General features: G+C 46.9%; 1 protein-coding gene across 1 annotated transcript in view; it reads right to left on the bottom strand.

The window, feature by feature from the left end:
* The window catches only part of LOC140430953 (CD59 glycoprotein-like), a 138,115-nt gene extending 132,050 nt beyond the window's left edge, over positions 1–6,065 (bottom strand). Inside the window, exon 1 of the mRNA XM_072518791.1 lies at positions 6,001–6,065. The gene's annotated coding sequence lies outside the window, so the exon portion shown is untranslated. The remainder of the gene's footprint in view (positions 1–6,000) is intronic.
* Positions 6,066–7,394: the final 1,329 nt, after the last annotated feature.

Below are 7,394 nucleotides of genomic sequence, written 5' to 3'. Positions count from 1 at the left end.
ACTCTCTCACACATACTCGCTCACACACTTTCTCACACACACTCTCTCACACACACTCTCTCACACTCTCACACACATTCTCTCTCACACACACTGTCTCACACTCTCACACATTCTCTTACACACTTTCTCACACACACTCTCACACTCTCACATACACTCTCACATTCTCTCTCACACACACTCTCTCTCACACTTTCCCTCTCTCACATTCTCTCTCACACACACTCACTCTCTCACATTCTCTCTCACACACTCTCACATTCTCTCTCACACACATTTTCTCTCACACACACTCACATTCTCTCTCTCACACACTCTCTCACACACTCTCACATTCTCTCTCACACACTCTCACACACACTCACTCTCTCACACACAATCTCTCTCACACACACTCTCTCACACACACTCTCTCTCTCACAGACACACACACTCTCACACATGCTCTCACACATTCTCTCTCACACACTCTCACATTCTCTCTCACACACATTCTCTCTCACACACACTCACATTCTCTCTCTCACACACTCTCTCACACACTCTCACATTCTCTCTCACACACTCTCTCTCACACACTCTCACATTCTCTCTCACACACATTTTCTCTCACACACACTCACATTCTCTCTCTCACACACTCTCACATTCTCTCTCACACACTCTCACACACACTCACTCTCTCACACACACTCTCTCTCACACACACTCTCTCTCTCTCACAGACACACACTCTCTCACACACACTCTCACACACTCTCACATTCTCTCTCACACACATTTTCTCTCACACACACTCACATTCTCTCTCTCACACACTCTCACATTCTCTCTCACACACATTTTCTCTCACACACACTCACATTCTCTCTTTCACACACTCTCTCACACACTCTCACATTCTCTCTCACACACTCTCACACACACTCACTCTCTCACACACACTCTCTCTCACACACACTCTCTCACACACACACACTCTCTCTCTCACAGACACACACACTCTCACACATGCTCTCACACACTCGCTCACACACTCGCTCACACACACTCACATTCTCTCACACACTCTCTCACATACACTCTCACATTCTCTCTCACACGCCATCTCTCACACACGCACTCTCTCTCACACATTCTCACTCCCACTCTCACACACTCTATCACACACTCTCTCACACACACACTCTCACATTCTCTCTCACACACTTTCTGTCACACACTCTCACATTTTCTCTCACACACACTCCCTCTCACACACACACTCTCTTTCACACTCACATTCTCACACACTCTCTCTCACACACTCTCTCACACACACTCACATTCTCTCTCACACACTCTCTCTCACACAAACTCTCTCTCACACACACTCTCTCTCACATACTCTCACAAACACACTCTCTCACACTTACACTCTCACACACTCACATTTTCTCTCACTCACATTCTCACACACTCTCTCTCACACACTCTCAAACACACTCACCCACACACTCTCTCTCACACTCACACACACTCTCTCACGCACTCTCACACACATTCTGTCACACACAATCGCTCACACACACTCTCTCACACATTCTCTCACACATTCTCTCTCACACTCTCTCACACATACTCGCTCACACACTTTCTCACACACACTCTCTCACACACACTCTCTCACACTCTCACACACACTCTCACACACATTCTCTCTCACACTCTCACACATTCTCTTACACACTTTCTCACACACACTCTCACACTCTCACATACACTCTCACATTCTCTCTCACACACACTCTCTCTCACACTTTCCCTCTCTCACATTCTCTCTCACACACACTCTCTCACATTCTCTCTCACACACTCTCACATTCTCTCTCACACACATTTTCTCTCACACACACTCACATTCTCTCTCTCACACACTCTCTCACACACTCTCACATTCTCTCTCACACACTCTCACACACACTCACTCTCTCACACACACTCTCTCTCACACACACTCTCTCACACACACTCTCTCTCTCACAGACACACACACTCTCACACATGCTCTCACACATTCTCTCTCACACACTCTCACATTCTCTCTCACACACATTCTCTCTCACACACACTCACATTCTCTCTCTCACACACTCTCTCACACACTCTCACATTCTCTCACACACTCTCTCTCACACACTCTCACATTCTCACACACATTTTCTCTCACACACACTCACATTCTCTCTCACACACATTCTCCCTCACACAGACACACATTCTCTCTCACACACTCTCTCACACACTCTCACATTCTCTCTCACACACATTCTCTCTCACACACACTCACATTCTCTCTCTCACACACTCTCTCACACACTCTCACATTCTCTCTCACACACTCTCTCTCACACACTCTCACATTCTCTCTCACACACATTTTCTCTCACACACACTCACATTCTCTCTCTCACACTCTCACATTCTCTCTCACACACTCTCACACACACTCACTCTCTCACACACACTCTCTCTCACACACACTCTCTCTCTCTCACAGACACACACTCTCTCACACACACTCTCACACACTCTCACATTCTCTCTCACACACATTTTCTCTCACACACACTCACATTCTCTCTCTCACACACTCTCACATTCTCTCTCACACACTCTCACATTCTCTCTCACACACATTTTCTCTCACACACACTCACATTCTCTCTTTCACACACTCTCTCACACACTCTCACATTCTCTCTCACACACTCTCACACACACTCACTCTCTCACACACACTCTCTCACACACACTCTCTCACACACACACACTCTCTCTCTCACAGACACACACACTCTCACACATGCTCTCACACACTCGCTCACACACACTCGCTCACACACTCACATTCTCTCACACACTCTCTCACATACACTCTCACATTCTCTCTCACACGCCATCTCTCACACACGCACTCTCTCTCACACATTCTCACTCCCACTCTCACATTCTCTCTCACACACACTCTATCACACACTCTCTCACACACACACTCTCACACACACTTTCTGTCACACACTCTCACATTTTCTCTCACACACACTCCCTCTCACACACACACTCTCTTTCACACTCACATTCTCACACACTCTCTCTCACACACTCTCTCACACACACTCACATTCTCTCTCACACACTCTCTCTCACACAAACTATCTCTCACACACACTCTCTCTCACATACTCTCACAAACACACTCTCTCACACTTACACTCTCACACACTCACGTTTTCTCTCACTCACATTCTCACACACTCTCTCTCACACACTCTCAAACACACTCACCCACACACTCTCTCTCACACTCACACACACTCTCTCACGCACTCTCACACACATTCTGTCACACACAATCGCTCACACACACTCTCACACATTCTCTCACACATTCTCTCTCACACTCTCTCACACATACTCGCTCACACACTTTCTCACACACACTCTCTCACACACACTCTCACACTCTCACACACACTCACACACATTCTCTCTCACACACACTGTCTCACACTCTCACACATTCTCTTACACACTTTCTCACACACACTCTCACACTCTCACATACACTCTCACATTCTCTCTCACACACACTCTCTCTCACACTTTCCCTCTCTCACATTCTCTCTCACACACACTCACTCTCTCACATTCTCTCTCACACACTCTCACATTCTCTCTCACACACATTTTCTCTCACACACACTCACATTCTCTCTCTCACACACTCTCTCACACAGTCTCACATTCTCTCTCACACTCTCTCACACACACTCACTCTCTCACACACACTCTCTCTCACACACACTCTCTCACACACTCTCTCTCACAGACACACACACTCTCACACATGCTCTCACACACTCGCTCACACACACTCGCTCACACACACTCACATTCTTTCACACTCTCTCACATACTCTCACATTCTCTCTCACACGCCATCTCTCACACACGCACTCTCTCTCACACATTCTCACTCCCACTCTCACATTCTCTCTCACACACACTCGATCACACACTCTCTCACACACACACTCTCACATTCTCTTTCACACACACTCACATTCTCTCTCACACACTCTCACACACTCTCACATTCTCTCTCACACACTCTCTCTCACGCACTCTCACATTCTCTCTCACACACACTCTCACACACACTCACTCTCTCATTCTCTCTCACACACACTCTCTCTCACACACTCTCACTCTCTCACACGCACTCACTCACATACACACATTCTCTCTCACACACAATCTCACATTCTCTCCCACACACATTCTCCCTCACACAGACACACATTCTCTCTCACACACTCTCTCACACATTCTCTCTCACACGCTCTCACATTCTCTCTCACACACATTCTCTCTCACACACACTCACATTCTCTCTCACACACTCTCTCACACACTCTCACATTCTCTCTCACACACTCTCTCTCACACACTCTCACATTCTCTCTCACACACATTTTCTCTCACACACACTCACATTCTCTCTCTCACACACTCTCACATTCTCTCTCACACACTCTCACACACACTCACTCTCTCACACACACTCTCTCACTCACACACTCTCTCACACACACACTCTCTCTCTCACAGACACACACACTCTCTCACACACACTCACACACTCTCTCACACTCTCACATTCTCTCTCACACACATTTTCTCTCACACACTCACATTCTCTCTCTCACACACTCTCTCACACACTCTCACATTCTCTCTCACACACTCTCACATTCTCTCTCACACACATTTTCTCTCACAAACACACATTCTCTCTCTCACACACTCTCACATTCTCTCTCACACACTCACACACACTCACTCACACACACTCTCTCTCACACACACACTCTCTCACACACACACTCTCTCTCTCACAGACACACACACTCTCACACACGCTCTCACACACTCGCTCACAGACACTCACATTCTCTCACACACTCTCTCACATACACTCTCACATTCTCTCTCACACGCCATCTCTCACACACGCACTCTCTCTCACACATTCTCACTCCCACTCTCACATTCTCTCTCACACACACTCTATCACACACTCTCTCACACACACTCTCTCACACACACACTCTCACATTCTCTCTCACACACACTTTCTGTCACACTCTCACATTTTCTCTCACACACACTCCCTCTCACACACACACTCTCTTTCACACTCACATTCTCACACACTCTCAAACACACTCTCTCACACACACTCACATTCTCTCTCACACACTCTCTCTCACACAAACTCTCTCTCACACACTCTCTCTCACATACTCTCACAAACACACTCTCTCACACTCACTCTCTCACATACTCACTCTCTCACACTCACACTCACATTTTCTCTCACTCACATTCTCACACACTCTCTCTCACACACTCTCAAACACACTCACCCACACACTCTCACACTCACACACACTCTCTCACGCACTCTCAGACACATTCTCTCACACACACTCGCTCAACACACTCACACATTCTCTCTCACACACTCTCTCACACATACTCTCTCACACACTCTCACACACATTTTCTCTCACACTCTCACACACATTCTCTCACACACTCACACACACTCTCTCACACACTCACACACACTCTCACACACATTCTCTCTCACACTCACACACACTCTCTGACACACTCTCACACACATTCTCTCTCACACACTCACATTCTCTCTCACACATTCTCTCTCACACTCACACACACTCTCTCACACTCACATTCTCTCTCACACTCACACACACTATCTTACACACACCCTCACACACATTCTCTCTCACATTCTCTCTCACACTCACAATTTATATTATTCTTTTTTTGGGGGTTTTCAGATACAGACTCTATTCCTTTGAAAACACTTCTCTTCCACACAATTTGATCTATTTCTCATTCGCTCTATTTTGTCCCACTCACCTTTAATCCCCAGAGCGCAGACCGCTATGAGCTTACACCGCGCACGCGCGCACTGTACAGCCAGCTAGAAAGACAGACAACGTTTCCGTTGAGGCGCATGCCCAGTACCGCGGGCGGCATTGCGCAGACTCCACCCGTGCCGGGCCGCGCTCAAAAACACAAACATCAAACTGAGAGCAGATGCGAGCCAGCGCCACCTGGCCGCGCCCCCTATATCACAGTGTGGGAATAATAACCATCTTTATTGTCACAAGTAGGCTTACATTAACACTGCAATGAAGTCATTGCGAAAAGCCCCTCGTCACCACACTCTGGCGCCTGTTCAGGTACGCTGAGGGAGAATTCCGATTGTCCAAATTACCTAACAACATGTGGTAATTGTGTCTGTCACTGGCAATAATGTCATCACTGTGTTAATCCTGTCTCACTCGTAATAATGTCTGTCATTGCGGTAATAGTGACTCACTGGTAATACTATCTCTTACTATGGTAAAGGTGTCTGTCACTGTGGTAATCATAGAATTTACAGTGCAGAAGGAGGCCATTCGGCCCATCGAGTCTGCACCAGCTCTTGGAAAGAGCACTCTACCCATGTTCAGCACCTCCATCCTATCCCCATAACCCAGTAATCCCACCCAACACTAAGGGCAATTTTGGACACTAAGGGCAATTTATCATGACCAATCCACCTAACCCGCACATCTTTGGACTGAGGGAGGAAACCGGAGCACCCGGAGGAAACCCACGCACACACGGGAAGGATGTACAGACTCCGCACAGACAGTGACCCAAGCCGGAATCGAACCTGGGACCCTGGAGCTGCGAAGCAATTGTGCTATCCACAATGCTACCGTGCTGCCCTTAATGTCTGTCACTGCGGTAATAGTGACTATCACTGTGGTAATAGTGTCATCCACTGGTAATAATATGTCATTGTGGTAATAATGTCTGTCATTGTGGTAATAATGTCTCACTTGTAACACTGTCGCTGTCACTGTGGTAATAATGTCTGTCACTGGTAATAGTGTCTGTCATGGTGGTAATAGTGGCTGTCACTATAGTAATAATGCCTGTCACTGGTAATAGTGTCTGTTACTGTGGTAATAGTGTCTGTCACTGGTAATAGTGTCTGTCATGATGGTAATAGTGGCTGTCACTGTGGTAATAGTGGCTGTCACTATGGTAATCATGTCACTGTCATTTTTAAAAAATAAATTTAGAGTACCCAATTAATTTTTTCCAATTAAGGAGTGATTTAGCATGGCCAATCCACCTACACTGCACATCTTTGGGTTGTGGGGGCGAAACCCACGCAAACACGGGGAGAATGTGCAAACTCCACATGGACAGTGACCCAGAGCCGGGATTTGAACCTGGGACTTCGGCGCCGTGAG

This window comes from Scyliorhinus torazame, chromosome 10, assembly GCF_047496885.1.
Source record: "Scyliorhinus torazame isolate Kashiwa2021f chromosome 10, sScyTor2.1, whole genome shotgun sequence".
Taxonomy (NCBI): Eukaryota; Metazoa; Chordata; class Chondrichthyes; order Carcharhiniformes; family Scyliorhinidae; genus Scyliorhinus; species Scyliorhinus torazame.
This window is presented reverse-complemented; position numbering and strand designations above follow the sequence as displayed.